At 45.0% G+C, this 24,667-nt stretch overlaps 1 pseudogene; it reads left to right on the top strand.

The window, feature by feature from the left end:
- Positions 1 to 18,658: 18,658 nt before the first annotated feature.
- On the top strand, positions 18,659 to 24,474 carry LOC136523374 (nucleolar complex protein 2 homolog; annotated as a pseudogene).
- Positions 24,475 to 24,667: the final 193 nt, after the last annotated feature.

The raw sequence follows: 24,667 nt of genomic DNA, 5'->3' as shown, positions 1-24,667 counted from the left end.
GAGAGGAGTGGACACGGTCCACCATGTACCGTGCGTGAGGTCCATAGACCCGTGCCACCTAGACCACCATAAGATGAGCGTGTAGACCAAGCCTAGTAGGAGCCCAGCTGTGCCATGTGGCTGCCTGCCTGGGTGACACATGTCCGGGCCAGACCGGCCCAACTCGGCGCAATACCCGACCCGCTAGGCCCAGTCCAAGCCTAGTCAACACTGACCGTTGGCCGACCCCACCTGTCAGTGACTCATCCGCCTTAGCCAATCACTGCCTGCCACATGTCAGCCTCTGTTTTTTTTTCATTTCTTTTTCTTTTTCAAAATATGATTTAAACTTAGGAAATTCAAAGAAAATTCATATGACTTCAGAAAAATATGAAACTAGAGTCCATTTTTTTAAATGAGCTCTACATCATAGGCTTATGTTTGAGTGCATTTGGATCTTTCGAATTTATGCTGCTTCTTTGTGATCATCTATAGGAGTCGCTTATCGCGGCCATATGTCTCATTTGACATTTTCGAAGGAGCCATAGACTGAGGAGCATGACCCCGACTACACTGAGGAGCTTGGAGATGACCTGCTAGGTGCCACATCCCATCCAACCTTGTAGAATCCTATTAGACATGCTACAATGCAGATGCTAGTGCTTTACTTTTATGCAAATGATCTGTGATAGGTTGCATGGTAGAATTGCTTGTGAGCCATTACCTTGTCGCAACCTATACCCCTGCACACCCGCTGTTAGGCTAGACGCTCGCTTACTTACTTGCTACTGCTTCTACTACGTATTATATCTATGATGTGATGCTTGGTGGAGGATTATTTGTGAGTGGTTAAGGCACTTGGTGCCGATAATGTTGTAACAACCGGGGAGATCTTGGCGTGTGTCTTGAGTGTGTGGTGAGGGTTGAGTCGATTGAGTAGGATCTTATGATGAGCCATTGAACGAGTCTTGCTAGGGGGGTGCGACCTAGGCATCCCCTACAAGAGGTACCTGTGGTGGGTGCATGTGAGATGAGATCCTAGGGTGGAGTGTCTTTGTGGGATGAAGCCCCGGGATGGAGGTGTCATCGAGGCACAGGGTGTTAGTTATCCCCTTTGAGAAGATATCATGTTCGGTCCCCCTAAGGACTGGTATGTGTAGAGAACCGGATCATAGGACCCTATGTGCACACCACTCATTCCTGAATGGGTAGGGGACGGATGCTGACCAGCTAGGACGGTGCCACTACCGCTAGGTTGGAAGTGGATAGTGTTGGGAGGTACAGGCATATGGCCCACACCCTCCTAAGATAGTGTAGTGACCTCTTGGGTCCGGTACTATGTCTCACAGTCTCAGTGTTTTAGTGGACTCTGGGGTTTCCCAGGGTTGAGTGGTAGGGTGGCATCGCACCAGTTGGAAGGTAGCCTTGTATTAGCCTAGGCGGGGCACATTGTGGGGGGTGTGACCTCGGATACCCACGAAAGACCACATGGGCTGTGCCCCTAGGGGTGGCCCAGCCCACAGGACAAAGCCTTGTGTGGCACGACTCTACTCGATGCCTCCCACAAGACTTGGGGAAGATATCCTGAAGATACTATGAGATCTATTAGGATACGTATGATCCCAAGATTCTTATATTCTGTTATTACTTTCCGGTTATCTCTTAGATCTAACTGACTTGTAACCCTGCCTCCCGGACTATATAAGGCGGGCAGGGACCCCTCCAAAAACACGGCATATCATACGATAGCTAATACAAACCAATAGACCACAGGAGTAAGGTATTATGTCATACTGACAGCCTGAACCTGTATAACTCGCGTGTCTCTGTTGCCTTCTTGTTCTTGATCACGTGCTCCTCTACCGATCAATCTATCTTCATGGGATACCCCTCGAAGGACTGCCAATGATATTCTGTCGACAGTTGGCGCGCCAGGTAGGGGTGTGCGTGTTGTTTCCTTGTCGAACAAGATGGCTTTTTCCACAGGCTCTTTGTCCCTCCCGTAGCCTGGCCAGATCTTTACGGTTAGATCCATCCCGTGGGTCATCAACGCTGACAGAGTCAGAGAGCTCCTTGAGCCGGTGCAGATCCGTTCTGCGCCGACCACCCCCATACCTGCGACTACAGATCCGATCTTGGAATTACTTCTGAGGTCGTCTTCATCAACGACTCACCATTCGCTTCCTCATTACCAAAGGAGGCACATCAATAATGACTATCTGATCGAATCCATCGATCGGGTTGGTCTGAAGCTCGCCGATTGCCTCTCCATCGCTGAGTCAGCTCTGGACACTTTCGTTCAGCGCCGATCACCCTTCGATCCGGATCTATCGAAAGCTGCTCGGCAAACTCCGGAGGTTATGGTTCTGCCCTTTGGGCTCGCCAACACCGCTGCTACTTACCAGGATGCCCTGAGGGGCAAATTCGCTGACCAGGTGGGGGATATCCATCCTCTCACCGACCAGATCACCGATCAGCTCCCGCCGATGGTCAACATGTTGCACGCTAGCCGAGGTCCTGGAGCATCCCTCCAAACCATCCTGGAGGAAAATCTAGACTCTGAATCCCAGGGCTCCACGGAGACCCTCGCCAAAACCTTCACCGAGCAACTCCCTCTCCCGCCTTTCTAGGGGGCGCGATCTTCAATGTCAGCATCGACAGCCCCCTCAGAATGGCGAAACCAATGAGGAACATGCCGCTCATGAAAACAGGAACGTCAACCGCGCACAATGCCACGATAACGAGCGCGCCCTTGTGATGGCTGAGGCCGCTCGTGACAACCAATTCAACTCGCAAGGAAGGCCGCTCCATCGCAACCTCGATGAAGAGTTCCTCCGCGTTGACAGCCATGATGTCTTCAAGACTCCAAGACCAATCTGGCAGTGTCCGCTAACGAGCTCACCCGCCTGCCATAGACGCCTGAGCTCGCCAAGGTCGCCGCTATGCTTAAAGCAGCACACTGTCAAGTTAATGAGATCCGAGAGGATCAGAGACCTTCGTGCTCCACGAGCACGATTCATCGATCAGCTGTGCCTAGATCCAATCGCCGCCCCAGTCAAAGCCGATTCGCCGACCAGTCACTACCTCTCCAGGGGGAGCCAGGGGCCACCATGTCGAGCATCATCGCCAGCACGATGATGGTGATCTTGTGGTTCTAGGTGTACAAGCTCTGCATAGTTATTGATCTATACGTATAGCCAAGTCCTCGGATATGGATATTCCTATGACCAACGCTTCCCTTGACTAGTGAGTGGAGTCATTTCTTCTCTCCCCCCTGGGTTTGTTGGACTTCGGCTATTAGCCAATAAGGCAAGGTATGAGAGGGAGTCATCCTTGCCGCCTAGAGAGTGAGAGTGTGGTGAGATGTGTGTGATGGGATGGGTGAATGTGTGGATGATATGGGTTAAAACTTGATGAATTATTATTAAAACTTGACATACTTGCATAGGAAAACTACAACCACAATTAGGTCTTTTGCTCTACCCTTGCATTCCACTACCACAAAGCAAATTCAAAGCATAGGGTGGGAGCCAGTGGCCAGTACAAATCGTACTAAAAGATATTTGGTAGGTTTATATGTCATCTACGATGACGACAATAGAGGATTGAAGGATTAGTCGGTCTCGTTCCTATGCTCAAGTTTGGTTCATGAAGATATAGTCGATGACCGCTACTATTCTACCTGATGTTGTTCCAGATGTTGTGCGCTCTGAGTGATTCCACCAAGTGGCGATGTAATAATGAGTAAACCTTGCTATTTGTATTCCCTGTAGAACAGATATTCGATGTATGATTTGTGATATCGACTGTTAATTCGATAATATGATGGAATGATCACCTAGGACTATCACATTATGCTTCGAATCTATGGATTTCCCTTTGTGGAAATCAAGATCATTTCATGGGCCCCCTCCACCTCACGGTGAGACATTGTGAGCTGCTCCTCTAGCACTGCAATCCGGAGAGTCTCGTCAAAACCTAAGAACAAAAACCTAGCGAATAGGAACTAGTGATAATAAGAGCTCACCATACGCTCACACCCGCACGGCGGTAGCCAGCGCCCACACCATGGTGACTTATTCCTTTGCCACCTAGAGAGCCACCTAGAGATAGTCCACGTGGGCCTTCAGTTGGGCCACCTTGCGGATAGAGCTTGAGTGCAGCCAGCGAGCCTTGTCCCTTTTGAGCACAAAGCTCCATATCCCTTGTTGCCCAATGGTAAGGGAAAGGGGACGGTAGCTCCCTGGCTCCGAAACCAAAATGGGCTAGGGACGGGTGGTGCCAGAAGGACCTCTGGTCTCCAACGCCATTGCTGGAGAAATGATCCTGAGCACATCCACAATTAATGATGAGCACATTCAAATCCGAATAGCAATGAAAATCACCTACCCTTGTTCTCGCAGGGAAGACAAAAGGAGTGATGGCGGCCCATCGACCTCGGGTGAATCCTCGCAAAGGCACTTCCCATGATCCATCATTAGAATGAACAACTACAAGCACGCGAGCATGAAGGAAAAGAAGGCGATGTGGAGGATGGGAAAACGATACCTCCCACCGTGCATCACCTTAGTAGATTTATAGCCGCAAAGATAACCTTGAAAAACAAACTAGGCTCATGACCATTACTAACCACCTTGATAATCCCGTAGAGCAGGGGCGGCGACCGAGCGAAAGGTGGAGCGGCAGCCTCCCACGCGATAATCCAAGGCAGGTAGGCCATGCGTGTTTTCATTTTTCATATCATTTTGGTTTACGTGCATTTGTTTAGAAGACGCTTCATTGCTCATGAATGGGCGTCATTAGTGCAACACGGTCGAGGAGGCCACACGCCCCTGAATCTACGCATAAGAGCGACCCGCCGCGGACGCAACCCCGAGTCACACTTAGGAAATTTACTGTTGGGCTAGTCCTTAGATGGGCTCAAGGCCACAAAAGGATAAGGGTAGGATGAGATGGACCCCTATGGCTCTTATTGGTGGTGTGGAGCCACATGACCATCTCACCCTGTGTTTGAGTCATCTGTTTCGAAGTCGCCTAGGTTTACCCTCGCTATGGGACATCTCTTGGTGAGATAGCTGAACTCCACATCAATTGGGGAGGATGTCAGGGCCCACTTGAATTACCCATCGACCCTAATGAGGCGCACTGCTCCAACCACGTGGTTACGGTGGACAAGCCTCTCCCCCGTGTGGGGCAAAAACTAAAACCTGCTTGTGACAAGGTAGTACGACCCCTCAGGGTCAGGAAGGACAGTGGAAGGAAGCCAAAGCTAGGCCCAAGCAATCTTGATAGCCAGGACCAGGCTATGGCTAGCTCCTTCCCATGTCCCAAAAACCATGACTTGAAATCAGCCTCGTACACCTGTGAGGACCCGCTTAGGAGGGATCATCGCCATGGGTGGCTAAAAGTCGCATAGCAGCGCCTTCCTCATGAAGCAACTTGCGAGGTCGCCAACACTCAGGAGAAGAGGTCCAAGGTCACTGATGACCTCACCGCCCTGTGCGGCGAGAGGCCATTGACTCACCCAAAACCTACACTCTCGAGCTCATAGACACTCGAGAGGAGAGGTCCAAGGTCGCTCGACGACCTCGCCACCCTACGTGGCAAGAGGCTAATGACTCACTCAAAGCCTGCATCCTCGAGCTCACTAACACTTGGGAGGAGAGGTCCAAGGGTGCTTGATGACCTTGCCACCCTGTGCGCGAGAGAGGCCAATGACTCACCTGAAACCTACATTCTTGAGCTCATAGACACTCGGGAGGAGATGTCCAAGGTCGCTCGATGACCTCGCCGCCCTGTGTGGCTAGAGGCCAATGACTCACTCGAAGCATGTGTTCTCGAGCTCACCAACACTCAAGAGGAGAGGTCCAAGGTCCCTTGACGACCTCGCCACCCCATGCGGCGAGAGGCCAATGACTCACCCAAAACCTGCATCCTTGAGCTCACAAACACAAAAGAGGACCAAGTACCCAACCAGCCTGAACCAAGGGACTCGAGTGGAAAGGCCCAAAGTTGCCCCACAACCTCGCCACCCTACATGGTGAAAGGTCTATGACCCACTTCAAAAACCTTGGTTTGATACCAACAAGCCCAAATCTGACCAAACGGCCAAGGGGCTCACTGTGGCCTCACAAAGAGCCACAACAACTCCAGAAGGAGGATTCCTTGAGCTTTTATTCATATCTCATGATTACAAAGTGATGTGCGGTCGATCCACACACAAGGAATACAAAACTGATACCACCACACTAAAAAAACCCATGGGGAGCAACACCGCAAGGGGAGGCGAGATGAAACAAAAAATGAGCTCGTAGGCCCTCCCGTAGTGTCGCAACCCCTAGGGAACAGAGCACGGGGAAGAAGAGAGCGGCAAGACTGCCTTGCTCCAACAAGCACCTTAGCAACCACTCTAGTGCCAAGATGGAGCAAAAGGGAGGCCAAAGTGTAGCCATGTCACAAAGGCTGCACTACCCCCCTACACGATAGCCATGCCATCCCTTCCTCCTCCGCTCACAAGATCCCTTCTAGCACCAGCTGTTGAAGAGGCGACAATGGCTCCTGCCACCACTATTGACCACCAGAGAAATGCATGACAGAGACCACGTGGTTCTCCTTGAACTTTTATCTCCCATTCCCTCACTCTCTCAGCAGGAAAGTAGAAGAGCATTTGTAGTTACAACCATGGGTGCCTCAAATAGTAGAAAGGCCTTCATTTATAGGCCCGGTCGGACTGAGCAGCCTAAAACCATGGGAGGCCACCACCAAAGTTAGATGCTGGCATGAGGTCGAGAAACCAAGACCCTCCCAAAGGCAGGACTAGTACAGCGTCGACGAGACCACTCGGCCCCGCCTGGGTCATGAACCATGAACATGGCACACTAGCATGGCAAGGCTTAGTAGTCACATACCACATCGTCAGGGCGTCCTGATAGGGCCGAACGTAATGGCCACCCACCGCATTGAACACACCAATCCACAAGGGGTCGAGCGATGAAGCTTGAATAAGCCACGACTACGAACCCGCCCTCAAGCGCACATGCTACTCAGCGTTTTCACTATCACTTCATGATCACAAAAACGCTTAGGGGTTACTATCAGGATTGTAACCCTAGGGTGTCTCAAGGCACCGACTAGTTGGCGGGCAACGTGGCCCATAACAAATCAGCTAGCAAAGGCCCGAACGACCGAAGCCTAGCTGAGCCAAGCGAACTAGGCCAAATGCCAAGGCCAGGGTCATCCACGACCCCTTCCTTCTGTCTCAGCTGCATAACGAACAGAAGACTCACAACCTCCTCACCATCATGACCCCTAGGAGGAGTGGGGAGAGGTCACACCTAGCCAAACCTGCCCGCTCTGCAAGAGTAGGCATATCATACTGACCCCGCAAGGACCGAGGGGACATCAGTCACCTCGGTTCGGTCAGACGCCATCCCTGCACCACGCAGCGTGAACAAGACAACACCGCCCAAGGCGATGACGACTAGTATAGAGCCCACAGTCTAGATACGGCCCGACAAGATGCCTGTACGATTCTACCCACTACGGGATGGGATCTACGATGAGGGCCTTGACTTAGAAGCCATCCAACCCGGCGGGAGCCATGACCCCAACGGTCAGGATCTAGGCCCTCAGCTCCTCAAGCCCACAGGGCGATCGATGACCTAGGGGCGGCTACCAACTCCTGCACGATATCCTTAGAAACCAAGAGGCGATGACAAAGACCACGACGGAGACCATGTCTCATAGGATGGCTGGTGAACCACCACTATGCCTACCGTGCCGCCATGGCCAGCATAGTAGCACCACGCCATACCATGCCATGACGTGGCCACAAGACCATGACGACAACCACGTCCAGACGTGCTCCATAGGATGATGTAGCTTGCAAGCCAAGTTAGTTAGGACCTCCCTCAGGCTCACAACCCTTCGGTCGAGAGAACCTCCTTCTTTGTATTTGCCCTGGCCCCAAACTCTATATAAGGGCAGCTAGGGCACCATCTTCAGACATCCTCTACCATTTTACTCATTCTCCATCGTAGTAGGGCTCCTGGAGCTTCCCTTTAGGCAGTCCATCTCCTGGCTCTAGTTCTACAACCTCTTCCACCATTCTTGCACCCCCATTGTAAGAACTTCAGAGCATTCAAACGAGGAACATGTACTCGATCATCTCTGAGACTGGACATAGGGCTCTGGCCTGAACCAGTATAAATCCTTGTATCTTTTGGATACTACCATCGTCTTTCTAGAGTAGCGTGACAATCGTATAAATTTACTAGTCTGGTTTACAAAACACCGACAAGTATAAATATTACGCCTAGCTAAATAACCTAGCTCGTGAGCCATCTTGCTCTCTCTTTACCTTTTGGAATTTCCATTCCACCAGCGTCTGTAGATATTCTTTGCCCTCTAGGATGATATATCAGAGCTCTGATCGGTCCATGCGGATGGATTCCAGTGCAATCATTACTCTAGAGGGTCCGACTCCACCATAATCGGGCCTAGGCACCACTAGGAAGCCAACCTAAGCCCTTCAGCGCAAGCTTGAGGTTCTGCTTCGTTTGTTGATGCACACCGAAACAAGGATCGCCAAGCCATCAACACGACCTCCCCTACGATGTTCCTAATCACCACTCCGCCACCGTGCCTCCGCAATCTGCGTGACAAACGATCCATCCACATTCAACTTCATCTAGCCCTCTGGCGGGGGCTCCCATTTCTCCCTACTTGTAGGTGTTGACACAGGAGCATGGGTCAGGGTCCAGCATGGAGCTTTTCCTTTCGCATCCACCAGTGAGTCATGTTGTGGAGGGTGCTTTAATTTTGTTGATGTGGCACATTATATAGATGGCCATGAAGTGTCAATAACTTAAATAAATGAATCACATATGGGCCATGCATCCCTGTATGACTACATCTACTTCATTGTGATGATTATGGGGGTGATGGAGAGAGATAGTGATGGGCACTTGGGCACTCAGGGGAGTAGAGAGATAGGTAGAAATACATTGATATGCATGTGCAAGTATACAGTGATGACATGGCAATGCCACATGTGTAATTTTGGCACACATTAGCAAAACCACGCCTAGGGACGAGTTATTTAGACAACTTGGGATAGTTCATCATGGTGCTCAATACCGGGTTTTAATATTGCGGGTTAAGAAGGCGAACCTCAATACTTGAGGGATTACGTAGACTTATTCTTACATTGGTAATGTTGACAATGAAAGTTAGCGTTACATGCGTGTTTGCATTTTTTTGAAAATCTTGCACTAACAGAATCTGGAATTACGTTGAGGGCCATGGACTATCTTGAGCGTGCTAAAATGAAACCACCAAGGAAAGTGTAGGGCCATGGATATTCTTACATTGGTAATTGATTGGCAGTCGGTGGTCAAGGATTCCTTGGCGGTTTTAGGTATTCCCTTGGCGGTAGTGATGGTTATTGCGAACTTAAGGGCTTATTTTCAAATTTGATGAATGACGGAGCTCCTGAATGTGAACAAATAAAAATAAAAATATATGAAGACATGGTAAAGGGTCCAGTTTTCACTTGATGTATTCTTATTCGAATGCATAACCAACATACAATGGGTGCATATGAAACATGCGAATGAAAACTCAGGAACTGTAGAAATTGCTAATCTTATTCCAACAAATATGTAATACCGTACCCATGCCATTTTACATCCTCATTTGGTCCAAAGTTGTGTGGCTGCAAAGGGTACTCTAATGTCGATGGACTATGCCCAGTCCTAATCCTTAGCTGCTTGGTCAACAGAGGAACCAACAGCTTGAGAGCCAAAAGAGGTGTATGTGTTGCTCGGTGGAGGCTTAGGTGTCCTAGGTGGACGAGCATATCCTAGAGGAACAGGATTTTCCCAACCTCCATGCTTTGGGTGTGCCACCATTGCCGCTTGTAGCGGGAGTGACGACCCTGTAAGTAGGGATGAAAATAGTACAAAAATATCCCGAACCGAACCGCATCGTTTGCTACATTTGACCCGATCGAATTCGTATTTTCGGACAAATTCGAATTTGGTTCGAAATACGGAACACTAAATTCGAAATCGGAACAAAATCGGTTTGGACTTTTTCCGACCGATTTCTACTTTTCTACTTTTAATTCGGAACATCCCGAATTTGAATTTGGTTTAATCCAAATTTAGTCCACGATGGTGCGTGGTTCAGTGGCCAGCTACCCTCTCAAATAGGCAGCGCCCGGCCTCATCAAGGCATCACCTCACGAGGTGGTACTAAACGTAAACGGCAGCAGCCAATAGACAGTAGCAATCTTCAAAGCTTCCCTTCTTCTTGGGCCTAGGCGCCCAGCCCAATAACAAGTCTGACAACCCTAAGTGGAGACTGGAGACTCCCGTAGTCCTATGACCTTGAGACCATGCCCGTCTCCTCCCTGTCCGTCGCTCCCTCCGTGGCGGCACCCCTAGCGGCGACTCCGACTCCAGCCTCCACGCCGACCGCGTCTCCATCCAACCTTGCCAGCCGCGCCTCCATCCAAACCCACCGGCCGCCAGCGTCCCCACTCCCCAATCCCCAGTTCCCCACCCCGCTAGAGCCGCTGGCCACCACCCAGCCATGAGGCCACGCCTCCATCCAACCCCACCGGCCGCCAGCGTCCCCAATCCCTAGTTCCCCACCTCGCCAGAGCCGCTAGTCGCCACCCAGCCATGAGGTAGCGCTGCACCTCGCCCATCAATGGCCCCCACTGGAGAAGGTGGTTCTGCTCCTGGATCGAAGGGCAAAGGCAAGATCAAGACCAAGAGCGTGTGCCACCTTCTAGCGCCGCCAGCAGCATCGGCAACGCCATCGTCACTAGCAGTAATGGCTTCTCTAGCAGCAGGTACTAATTTGGGACCGATTGCTTGATTATTGCTTTTGCTATTGATGAAGTTTGGCTATTTGGGACCTTTTGCTTGATTATTTGGGATCGACATGCACTAATTTAGCAATGTTTCGCTTGGCTCTTGGCAGGATCAAGGAGTAAAATTCCTTCATCTCAAAGTATTAGCTCTAGTGGAACTTGTGAAAGTCCAGCTACAGCAGTATCAGTAGCAGCATCAGTGATGGGTTCTTCTGCTCCAAATGTTGACACCAGTTGTAGTTGCAATGGCAGTGGCGCTGGCGCACCAGCAACAACCACAACTCCAGCGAACACAACTCCAATTAATGTCGATGATGATGATGATGATGAGCAGGCTCACCTTTCTGGCAAGAGGTTCAAGAAATGCACATCATCTATCTAGAAGTATTTCACCAAGAAAAAGGAGGTTTCAGAGTTGGAGGGAAAGTAGTTTGAGCAGCTATGAGGATACTGCAATTTCACTAACTGCAATCAGAGATATAGAGCTAAGGGCGTATGTGGGACGACTGCATTCAACAACCATTTGAAGTCAAAGCACAGTATTATGGAGGGACAACAATAGCTTAAAGTTGGTAAGAACCCTGGTAGTGAAAATGCTCAAGTTCAGCCTTTCAAATATGACCAAGAAGCTAGCTTGAAGAAATTGAATTTGGCAATAACCATGCATGAATATCCTTTCAATATAGTTGAGCATGAGTATCTTGTTGATTTCATAAAATCTCTCCATCCTAGTTTCCAATAAAGTCCCGTGTCACTGTTAAGAAAGAAATAATGGACAAATATCAAGAAAAGGAAACTTTGTATGCACACTTAAAAAACTATCAAGTGCTGCTTTAGTGCAACAATGGATATGTGGACCTCATGCCAAAATAAAGGATACATGTGTGTTACTATTCATTGGATAGATGATAATTGACGTATGCAAAAGAGAATTATTGGTTTCTTCAATGTAAAAGGAAGGCATACTGGTGCAAAGTTGTCTGAGTCATTCACTGAAGTTATGGTTAAATGTACATTGAAAATAGACTGTTTGCTTTGACTTTGGATAATGCTAGTTCAAATGAAGTGGCTGTCAATGATATAATTTCAGATCTGAAAGAGAATGCTAATAGTTCCCTAGTTTGTGATAGGATGTTTTTTCATGTTCGATGTGCCTGCCATATTCTCAATTTGGTTGCTAGAGATGGGTTGAAAGTCATTTCAGGAACAATCAGCAAGGTCAAATCACTTGTACTAGCTGTGAAAGGGTATCCATTGCAGTGGGAAGAGCTTATGATGCATGCCACCAAAGCTGGGTTGGATACAAAGAGGGGTATCTCGATGGATGTTTCAACTAGGTGGAATTCTACCTACCTAATGCTGAGAGATGCCTTGTACTATAAGGATGCATTTATTAGGATGAAGTCTTCAAATCGCCGTAGGTATGCCAAGATTTCTCCATCTTCTGCTGAATGGGACAATGCATTGACAATTTATGGTTGCATGAAGAAATTTTATGATCTCACTAAAATTCTATCTGGCACTTCATATCCTACTGTAAACTTATTTTATAGAGGTTTCTATGATATAAATCTCTTGCTTGATGACTGAGGCTGTAGTGGAGATGCTACAATTAGAGATATGGCAATTGCTATGAATGACAAATTTGATAAATATTGGCAGCAGTCCAACATTGCTCTAGCTGTAGCCTGTTTTCTTGATCCTAGGTATAAGAAAAGGCTGATAGAGTACTACATGAAGAAGTTCTATGGTGATCATTATCAAGTTGAACTTGATGAGTTTGTTACTGTGGTAAAGAAACTATACAACTTTTATGTTAATTCTGTTCCTGCATCATCAAAGAAAATAGTAAAGGGGCTACACCTGGACCTAGTAACACAGCTGATATATTAATGGGAAATGTAGACCATGACCTAGAAGAATTCTTATATGATGCAAGTGAACCTGCTATGGTTGAGTCAAATGAGTTGGAGAGGTATATTGCAGAACCACTTCTGAAAATTGTTGGTGAGTTTGACATCTTAGCATGGTGGAAAAATAAGAGAGAACAATATCCCATCCTTTCGCAAATTGTTCGGGATGTAATAACCATACAGGTATCAACAGTAGCATCCGAGTCTGCTTTTAGTACTGCTGGTCGTGTTGTTGATCCCTATCGTAGTCGTCTTGATCCTGAGATGGTACATGCATTAATTTGCACAAAGGATTGGGTTGCTGCAGCAAGAAAATGTGCTCATTTTATCTGTATTTTAGTTAGACACACTTATAATTGCAGTAGAATAATGCATTGATTATTTGCCTTTCTCATTTTTTGTTTAGATTCTAAAATGGTTGGATCAATTGTGAGTGATCTTGAGGTTGAGGCTTTGGCTAATGTTGTGACTAAACTAAAAATTGAGGTATATTTATTGACTGCTTGCTCTAAAATATGCTAGTTGCTACATCTAATTTGAATTCACTTTGCAAACTTGTAGGAAAAGGACAAGGAGGGGGATGAGGACAATGAGGAAGCAAAAGACATGAAAAGTGATCCTAACCTCATGGATGATGCTGATGAACTGTAGATGTTTTGTTATCTGTTAGTGTTAATTGCTTGTTCTAGACTTGTATTTGTGTGTCAGGTTGTTAGCTATTCTGTTAATACTTCAGACCAAGGGTCATGCATTTGTTAATTATTATATGCGCTTGAACTTGATCATGCACTTGGTAATTGTTATGTGATTGGGTCATGCACTTGTTAATTGTTATGGACTCTACGGGTCGGTATTCCATATTTAATTTTCGTATACCAACCGTGTTCGACACAATTCTGCTCGAATTGGTTCGTTTTCGATATTCCGTAAGTTCGTGTTCGTTTTCGTGTCTGGCTTTACCGTTTTCGCTTTTGTTTTCGTATTCAAATGTAAATGTAGAAAACGGTTGAGGGGTTTTTCGACCGTTTTCATCCCTACCTGTAAGCAATAAGGTAAGGAGAAATGACATGAAAGCCAAAGAAGTAATGCTTTTTTGCCTAGTAGCCATTGTTGCTGGTCTTAGTAGCTTTTTTTCCTTTAATCCTTGTGCTTCTATGTAGTGCGCCTACAACTTTATATATAGACGAATTTTCCAGGAGGTTGGTGGAGGTGTGTAGACTAATTTTGGTAGAGATGTCGCACATGATTTCATTTGATACATCATAATGAGTCTGTTCGCTGGCCAAGTTATTAGCAAAGGATCCGCATTGGCCACAGAGAGCGATTTGTTTTGGGATTGCTAAATATAACCTTGATTCACATACATGTCAAAGGGAAGGGATTACGTTGACAATAAAAGTTAGCACTACATGCATGCATGTCTGAATTCTTTGAAAATCTTGATCACGTATGTTACCTATGTTTGTCTCTGGTTACCAGGGGCGGAGCCAGGATTTTGGCCATCGGGGGGGAGGGGGGGGGGGGGGGGGGGGGGATCAAACCGACAACCAGCGATCATGTGTGAGAAGATACATACATGACCAAAATATATATAGTAGTGGAGCTAGAAATTTTTACATGCCTAGACGAATCTTATTATGTAGAAATATTTGTCTAAAATTTTTTAGTGTTTCTCTTTTATACAAATTAAAAAAAACTTTGCACTTCACTAATGAGCCCGACGCCTACTCGGGGTCGCTAAGCGGTGGTTTAACCAGTACTGAGTATACATGACAACCAAATAAATGGTTGTGTTACGGTAAAAAAAGAAATCTAAAAATGAAAACGAACACTAAATATTTCAGAGAAAAAATGAATAAAATAAATTAGCCCTAGGTCTTTAACGTTCACTCGATCAATCTAATTTTTAGACTAGAAAAAAGAATCACAGTAAAACCTGAACAAAGAAGATAAGAAAGATAACAGGAAGACTAATTCTAAATAATATAAAATGCTATTAGAGTTCGATTGGAGAGCAAACAAGAAAGCACTAATTACATTTAACAAACTAATTAGAGAGTGCACTGTCAGGACGAACTAGATGTTTGATAGAAAAATAATAAATAAAAGGAACAAAAGAGATGAAGAAAATAATAAAAAGCCAAATTTGAATTATATAAGATGCTATTGATGAAGAAATTTTGAATACAAATAACACCATTAACTAGTTAATTGCAACATTAAGTAGCTAATTAATGAGGTGTTTTATTGGGGGGTGGCGTCTCCGCCACTGTCCGTTACACTGGACGGAAATTACCTTAGGGCGTCCTCAACGAGAATTCCAAATCGCTAGCTGAGGTGGAAGTTAAAAAGCAATAAAAAAACAGCGAGTGCAGGCAGATCATCAGAGCTGAGAGACAGGGAGCTTTCTTGAGGTCCGTGCGAGACTAGCTAGATGCGTAGCGCTAGCGCGCTGCTCTGGCTCCTCTGTAGCCAATGAAATTACAGCTATGCTGTCGATTTAGTACCCGTTGGGGACGCCCTTACCACTCCCTTGTTAACGAGTGGAACTTCAGCAATTTATTTCTTAGTTTTTTGTTCACGGACTTTTGGTAGTGTCCCTACATAGAAGAGGTAATTGTGGAAATCTTGTTTTTATTATCAACTAAAAGCAGAATACCCTTCACGTCTCTAGATATTTGGAACTTCTTTGTTGCAAAGATGGTATATATATCTCAATTAATTACTTATTCTCAACAATCCAATCTAGTTTGTTGGCTATGCTCCTTCTTGGTAATGGCAATGTAAGGCATTTTTTTAGCTTCAACCTGATGATGGACGAGGCTACATCATGCTTCAAATTGGGTGACAAAAAATATTGTCTTGAGGCAGGCTATTTTGTGCCATGGCCCTTCCCTCCACAACTCAATCCCTCCGAGTCAACGAGTATCGTGCCTATTTGTATTTGTGGTTGTTAAATACACAAAGATAATTAGGAGAAATTCGAAATCGTAAACGGCATACAAAGTTTTTGAAAACTTTTTTCTAGAAGAAGTTAGAAGTTGTTACATTATATCAAATGTAAACGGACTACACCTACTATCGCATTGCGTTAAAAATTGTTTTATACATTTGTGATATATATGGTTTAAAATATGTATCAACTGAGAAAAGCTATGAAAATAGACATATTACTCGCATTGTGTATGATCAAGAGGCTAGATCCAAGTCTGACACTGACACACCACTGCCGCAAGTTGCGCTGCAGTTGCCGAAGTAAGCTCTAATCTACGTACTTCCTCCATGTTAAAATAGGTGTAGTTCTCATTTTCAGGAATCAAACGCTTTAAAGTTTGGCCAAATATGTAAAAAAAAATATTAACATTTACATTATATATATATAATTAGTATCATTAGACATATCATTACATTAATTTTTATAATAAATTTATTTGAAGATATAAATATTGTTATTATTTTCTACAAACCTAACGACACTTTGTTTTGGATGGAAAGAGCAGTGTAAGCCAGCGTGGGATCGGTCTGTATGGTGTTGGCCAGCGACGGCGACAGGAACCGCCGGCGAGGAGGCGTGGTCGTCGCGCAAAGTGCGCGCTTTTTAGCTCAAGCTCAGCTCCTGCTTCACGCCTTCACGAATCACGAGTGACTCGCTGCCGCGTGCATGCATGCTCGATCGCCCCAGAGTGGGGTTGCCGCGACATGGTCGACACGTTTCGCTCCCTATGCCCTCTCACCAGTGCCGCTTTTAGAATTTTAAGGGCCCTCTGGCGCGCTCCCTCTGCCCTCTCATCAGTGCCGGTTAGAATTTTAAGGGTCCTCTGACGATCTCGTCGCAATAGCTACTCTTGATCATATATAAAATTTTATAATATAGGGTTAAGTCCAATTTACACCATTCAACTTGCAGCAAAGTTCGGATTTCAACATCGAACTTCAAAACCGGACAACTTTGGCCCTCCAACTCTCGAAAAAGTTCAACTTTCAAACCTGTCGGCGGTTTTGTGGATGAACAGTAACTTTTGATATTTTCAGGAGCGCCGAAATTTTATATTATTTTTTCGAGCATCTTAACGTCCTTAGATAAAAAAACTCAAAACTACAAAGTTGTAGATCTCATCGAGGTCTACAATTTACATATAAAAATTATCTTCATCCGACATCGTATTGAAGGGTTTTCTATTTTTTGAAATTTGAGTCTCATCACGCAATAAAATATGGTGCTGAAATTTTATATTATTTTTTCGAGCATCTTACTGTACTCAAATGAAAAAAACTCAAAACTACAAAGTTGTAGATCTCATCGAGCTCTACAATTTACATATAAAAATTATCTTCATCCGACATCGTATTGAAGAATTTTCTATTTTTTGAAATTTGAGTCTCATCACGCGACAAAATTGTTTCAGTGTGATGAGACTCAAATTTCAAAAAATAGAAAATCCTTCAATACGATGTCGGATGAAGATAATTTTTATATGTAAATTGTAGACCTCGATGAGATCTACAACTTTGTAGTTTTAAGTTTTTTTTCATTTGAGGACAGTAAGATGCTCGAAAAAATAATATAAAATTTCAGCACCATATTTTATCGCGTGATGAGACTCAAATTTCAAAAAATAGAAAACCCTTTGATACAATGTCGGATGAAGATAATTTTTATATGTAAATTGTAGACCTCGATGAGATCTACAACTTTGTAGTTTTGAGTTTTTTCATTTGAGGACGTTAAGATGCTCAAAAAATAATATAAAATTTCGACGCTCTCGAAAATATCAAAAGTTACTGTTCACCCACAAAACCGCCCAGAAGGTTGGAAGTTGAACTTTTTCGAGAGTTCGAGGGCCAAAGTTGTCCGGCTTTGAAGTTCGAGGTTGAAATTCAAACTTTGCTGCAAGTTGGAGGGTGTAAATTGGACTTAACCCTATAATATATATACGCTAATTTTACTTGCAAAACGAAAGCAAATTCAATAACATATTTTTAATTTAACATGTCTGATAATTATCGAGGAACAATGTAGATTAAGTAATATATTTGTAGATGTATGATAATTATCGAGGAACAATGTAGATTAAAAAAGCAATATATTCGTTTTCTTTTCTCACCCATGACAAATTTTTCTTAGATAACATTCTAAAATTCTAACACCTAAATTAGAAGAAAAATATGACTATATGGGTACAGAGTACTATAAGTCTGGAATACTATACAGATAAGTAATTTGGATTAAAAATAAAAAGGGAAAAATATCTTGGGCCTAAACAACTGGTCGGTGATCGCAATTCGTAAGAAGCCAAGAATCAAGATGTCGTCGTTATGGAGCCATGCCTGGTCGCCGTCCTCATGTGCCGTGTCCGTATCTCCGGTAGTCTAGCTCTTCGTGGTGGCGCGGCTCGCCAGCTCCGCGTGTGTAAGGCGCACGACGCAAACTCACGATCAAGAGTATTCTGTGTGCAGCGTGACTCCTCGCCTTCTCTCTACTCGAGGGCCGTGGGGAAAGAAAACTAGGAAAGAAATGTCGATGTTGTCTTTTTGGGCCGCCTGACCAGTTCTATGTCTCATTTCTCGTTAGTTTGCTAATGCCTAATAAAATATAAGACCATACCTAGGCTTAGACCCCTCGTCCGCTTGGGCGTAGGCCCCTCCTCCACTTGGGCCCTCGACGCCCTAGGGCCGGCACTGCCTCTCACTCTCAAGCCCGTACGTGTTCGGTACCTCGTAGTTCCCGTCCACCGCACCCGGTCTTGCATGCAGCGCAGCCCGTGGCGTCGCCCAGAATTCTTGGAGCAATGATAAAAACAAAAAAAGAATTCTTTGGGAGCAGCCCAGCTAGCCTCCCCGACGGCCGACGCCCAGCGTCGTCCAGCCCAGTCAGTGCCCGCAGGCCGCTTCCTAGCGAGCGACTCCCGAACCGGCGGCGAACCCCCAACGCGAAACGCCACCGAACCGTCCTCTCCGCGATTCCGCCCTCTGCCGCCGCCGCCTCCCCTTGAACTAGAGCGCCGCCGGCGGTTGTCGCCATGTCTGACGAATACGGTGGGCTCCTCATCCAGCCGCATTTCTATGGGCTACTACTCTATTCTCTTGCGCTTGTTTTACTCGGGATGGATTTTGATTGGTTCTCTTCTCCTCCCGCTGTGGTTTTGGCGGGGGATCAGTGGACTTGCCCGTCTCGGACGAGGATGACGAGGAGTTCATGGATGATAGTGAGGAGGAGGGTGGTGGTGGAAGCTCGAAGAAAAAGGCCAAGCAGCACGTGGAGCAGCTCAAGCGGCTGCAGCAAAAAAGGTTCGTCCCTGTCGCCTCCGGTTTCTCTTCGCTGTCAATTGAGTGGAATATAAGTTTTGTAATCCGTTGTTATTGAGCGTAAATTGTGCGGTTGCCATTGTGGACAGTAACTAGTTTAATTGATTCAGATTCCGAAATTGGCTGCAATCTGCTGAGTTAATGTAGTATTTGAAACTGCAGCTAGTAGGTATTTCAGAGTAGGCTATAAAGTGACTGGTTGCAAAAGAGTATTAGTGTAATGATGTTTTTCGCCTACTGTGTTATAGAGATAAGTTGAGATAAGTTGAGAGGTGGACAGTTGTGTAGAGCAATGATGTTTTTCTATGTTTGTTTCATTCCCAATTTAACCATACTGTAATGGTAGTTATGCTGCAAATTTGAGTAAGGAATGCCACATAATAACTGTTTTGACCTATACTGCTGTTGCATTAGATTTAACCTCATGCATCCTCCAATAAGTGATCCCTTGAACTTACACTCTACTTTATGGCTTGAATTTTCGCCTGCACCACTCAAAGATTGTGGAAATGGCATTGTCATAGCATCATAGGCTCATAACATTTGGTTACTCTTATTCCCTGGTATAACTTTCCTTGCTCTTACTTGCTCAATTTACATTCATTGGTTAGAAACATATTCTCTGGTAGATTTTTTTTTTTGTCTAGTAATGGTGTTCCGCTTATGATATTTGTTGCTTAATTCCTGAACTATGTGAACTATGGTTGCACAGTTTAGCCTAAGGCCCACAAGGTGCTATACTTTGTTCTTAGAAGTAAGTATTCCTCCCCTTTCTAGTTTCTGTCTGTCTGCTCCTGTGCTGCATGCCACCATATCAATGTTGGTTGTTTTTAGGCTTATGTACTTCTTTGATTTGATGTAGGATCCTGAGTTCTATAAATATTTAGAACAGTTTGATATAGATTTGTTGGGATTTGATGATGATGATGATGAAATCGAGGTAAGTTGGTCCCTTTTTGTGAGTTTTCTATACTACAATGATGAGAGTGGAGTCATTGTTCAATATTACATTTAGGATGACCAGGAAACTGGGGTTGATGGCGAGGAGGAATCTGTATCTAAAGAGGAACTGAAGCATGTGAAACCTATTACAATGGAAATGGTTGATTCCTGGTGCGATGGAGTAGAGAATGAGAAGATAGGTTCTATCCGTTCTATTCTTCAAGCTTTTCGCAGAGCCTGCCATTATGGTGAAGATCATGGGGACAATTCAACTCCGAAGTTCAGTGTCGTGTCTGGTAGCGTACTTGATAAAGTTATGCACTTTGTTTTGAAACACATGGATAGTGTCCTCCGTCAGTTACTTGGTGCCCCAAGCTTTGGAGGGAAGAAAGAGGCAATCAGTGAGCTGATGCTGAGTAAGCCATGGAAGAGACATGGTAATCTTATGAGGATCTATCTTGCCAATGCGCTTCATATGATAACAGAGATGACCGATGAGCAAATGATAGCATTTACTATACACCGTGTCAGAGCATCAGCTGTTTTTCTGGTAGCTTTCCCGTCGCTCCTGAGGACCGAACGGTGCAGCAAGAGCTCCGGAACAACAATTGGATGCATAAACTTGGAAGGAAAATCACCTCGGCCATCCACATAGAGGAGTTTGTGTCCCTCTGGATACGTATACAGGATGTGCACCTGCAACAGGGTGTCCAGGACACCATCACCTGGCGTTGGACCAACGATGGGAATTACTCCACCCGATCGGCCTACAGAATACAATTCAGAGGTTCGCTCCTCCCCTTTGGTACGGACTTGATTTGGAAAGTGCATGTGGAGAACAGATGCAAGATCTTCGCATGGATCTTAGTACAAGACAAAATTCTAACGGCACAAAACCTACAAAAGAGAGGGTGGCCACACCAACAACAGTGCGTGATGTGCAACGGACCCTTAGAGACAAGCCTCCACCTATGCCTTTGTTGCCCTTTTGCAAAGGCGGTTTGGGATCAAATCCTCACGTGGGAAAACTTCACTCAAATCCAACAACAGCAACATACAAACCCCACCCATATCAAGTCATGGTGGGAAGACGCGGCAGCAAAAGTGCCAAGATCTGAGCGTGGGAGGCTTAACGGGGTAGCTATCTACACCTTTTGGAATATATGGAAAGAGAGAAATAGGAGAATTTTCGACAATATGAGTGAAACGGTGCCGCAAGGATAAAGGACCTCACATGCTTAGGGGGGGGGGGGGGGGGGGAACCATAACCTCGTTTGCCTTTGTTTGTACATAAACTTTCTTACCCTATCTTAATTGAAAGGCAGAGCTCCTGCCAGTACGTTCAAAAAAAAAAAAAAAGGTGCGTAGGTTACAATTTCTGCTCCACCTTACTTTCAGCATTGCTCTGCTGTCCATCTACCAAGTTTGTTATTTACTTCTGTTTGCATGCTTCAATTGTAGGCTCTGCTCCATATCTGGGCTAGAGGACGAGGTGCAATGCCTCTTGTTTCTTTTATGTTCCTTCGAGACTTGTGCATTCAAGTAGGTTCAGATTGCCTTGATACGTGCCTCAAGGGTATCTATAAAGGCTTATTTGGTGAACTGCAAACTGTCCAAATCTATCAGTGGATCAAAACTGCAACACATTCAATTCCTTGGAAATTGTGTCAGAGAATTGTATAGTCTGGATCCACAAAGTGCGTATCAGCATGCTTTTGTTTTCATCCGTCAACTGGGGGTTATCCTAAGAGCAGTTCTTACTGAAAGGGGGCCAAAGGTATCCATTGAACTCATTGCCATGTACTGGAACTTTGTTGTCTACCTATGACCTGACAGTGAGATATTTGCCTCTTGTTTTGTTTTGAAAGTCAGCAAAGGACAAAAGGCAGAAAGAAAGTAGCAAATCGTCGAAAAAACAAGTGGAGGTATTATTCATACTGCCACTCAAATACCTACACTGGTACTGTATAAGCTTTGAAATACATTCAGAGCTTAAGTAACTCCCTTATTCTTCTCCAATACAGTAAATCCCCTTATTCTTGCACCTCTTTTGTTGAGAAAATCTCACCTTTACAAAATGCTATTTCCCCCCCTCAGTGTTAATAGTAAACCTTTTGTTGTCCAACACTTGCAGTTTTCTGTTGCTGGCTGCTAAAGAGTTGGCATTTTTCTTCTGCAGAAATCTTACCAAAAAATTTATGATTGGCAATACATATTCTGCCTTGAGCTTTGGACCAGTGTTGTGTGCGGATGTAGTTCTAAGGAAGAATTCCGACCTCTAGCTTATCCGTTGACCCAAATAATACATGGTGTGGCATGCCTTGTACCTAGCGCACGTTACTTCCCTGTGCGCCTTAGGTGTGTCAGAATGCTTAGCGCGTGTTTAGTTTCAGAAAGTTGGAATTTAGGGTTACTGTAGCACTTTTCGTTTTTATTTGGCAATTAGTGTTCAATCATGGACTAATTAGGCTCAAAACGTTCGTCTCGCAATTTCCCACCAAACTGTGCAGTTAGTTTTTTTTTCGTCTACATTTAATGCTCCATACACGGGCCGCAAACATTCGATGTGATAAGTACTGTAGCACTTTTTGGGAATTTAGGGTGGAACTAAACAAGGCCTTAATCGTATCGCTGAAGCCACTGGTACCTTCATTCATGTGTCCTCCCTGCTGCTTGATATGCTTGAAATGAAAGAACTTAGAGGACGTCCAGACGGAGGTGTAGGCAAAGCTGTGAATTTGTTCAGTGTTAAACAGGTTTGTTTTCTTCCAATAGATCATTTTGCTATGGAACACGCCTTTTGGAGAAGCTTGTAACAGTTCTCTTTTCTTGGCAGGTGGACAAGAAAACAGTAAAGACACGTGCCTTTTAGGAAGCTTGCATTTATTCTGTGGTCGATGAGCTGGCTAAACATTTGGCCCAATGGAGCTACTCCATTGCCTTCTTTGAGATGCCCTTTATTCCACTTGTTCGGCTCCGAAACTTTTGCAAAACCATTAAAGCTGACAGATTTAGGAAAGAGATGAAGGATCTTATCAATCAGGTTTGCCAAGCACGTGTAGTTTGAATTACAGTATTTGATCCATTGCACCTATGCTAATGTCTATCATCATGTCTGATTTCAGATAGAGGCCAATGTCAAGTTCATTAAGTCAAAACGCGTGGGGATTGCATTTTCACCCAATGACCCAGCTGTAGAGTCATTTCTGCAGGCATGAGTTCTGACTTTGTGGCTTTGCTTTTTGCACGTTATTTATTTCTTCTTCGTTTTTTTTGGGAACGCACATTATTTATTTCTATACTATCATTCCTCTGTCATTTACTCATTTTGTGAACTTTAGCGATCATTCCCGCCTTTTGCACATTATTTATTTCTATACTATCATTCTTGTGTCATTTAATGAACTTTAGCAATCATTCCCCAACAGACCGAAAAGGAAGAACGTTGCAGTCCTCTCTCAAAATATGTTGCTACTCTACACCAGAGAGCGCAGGATAGAATGGATGCTCTGGACGAGACCAGGTTAGTTCCATCTATCAGCTAAGTTCATATCACAAACAAGTATCCTCTGTGATTTAGTTAGGTGCGACTTGTGTTATATTATCTAGCCGCGCGCTATACATTTTTGTAGTCTGTACAAACCACAACAACATATGTATCATGATTATCTTGTAAGGACAGAAGTGCATACTGATTAATGGCATTGGGTTCACTAATTCCTTGTTGCCAACCAGTGTGTGGGGGCTGAGTCCTCAACCTTCTCACGGAGTTTATCAGAAGCGCAGAAGCAACAGGATGAGCAGGACAATGACGAAGGCACTATTGCTTTCAGTAAGAACTGGTTGGCTGAAAATAAGAAACCCAAGTATGTTCTTCCTTCCCTCTTTTTCCCATTTTTACTTGCTGTGGAAAACACATTATCATACCATTGTTCGGTGCGCAGAACCCCAAAGGAGAATAAAAAGCGACCCCGAGAGGATGATGATGTCGGGGATGTTCGGCTGGTACGGTTGTGGAGGAATTTGGATGGTTTGAAGGAATTCTGGAGGAATTTGTGAGAGAAAAATACTGTTCCGGATGAAAAAAAGAAGCGGATCAAGCCGGGTTTAAGGGCACGCGTGCTGAGGAGGATCGGGTTGAGGATTTGGTCTTGAGCTCAGATGAAGAGGATGGCAACAATCAGGAACCAGAGGATGGTTTCGTTCCGGTTGAAGCTGATAGTGATGAAGACTTTGTAGACCCTGACAGTGAATATAAGAAACAAAAGAAGGCGAAGCTGAAGAAGAGGAACAAGCGCCAACCATTGTCGCGCAAGGCGTCCTCGAGAACAAAAAGGAATTCACATCCCAAGAAGAAGACCAGGCATTAGTTATGCTTAATAAGACTTGGCAAAGATGCTGCTTTTTTTTGTGATGTGTGCTTCCGGCCGATAAAAACATTGTCTCGAGTGAAAAAAATGTTATATTTTCAAGAAAACTTTCAACTCTTCTCTTTTTTTTACCCCCAACAGGAGAGGGGAGGTATTCAGTTTTCATTGCAGTGACCCAAAACGGCCTGTAGTGATTTGAAAGTTTACATGATTCAAAAGTGATGAAGGGTTACATTGCCAAGGAAAAAAAATGTACACCAAACATCACAAATGTG

The sequence above is a fragment of the Miscanthus floridulus genome, chromosome 18, assembly GCF_019320115.1.
Source record: "Miscanthus floridulus cultivar M001 chromosome 18, ASM1932011v1, whole genome shotgun sequence".
NCBI classification, from domain to species: Eukaryota; Viridiplantae; Streptophyta; class Magnoliopsida; order Poales; family Poaceae; genus Miscanthus; species Miscanthus floridulus.
The sequence above is the reverse complement of the archived record's forward strand: the minus strand, read 5'-3'. Positions and strand labels throughout refer to the sequence as shown.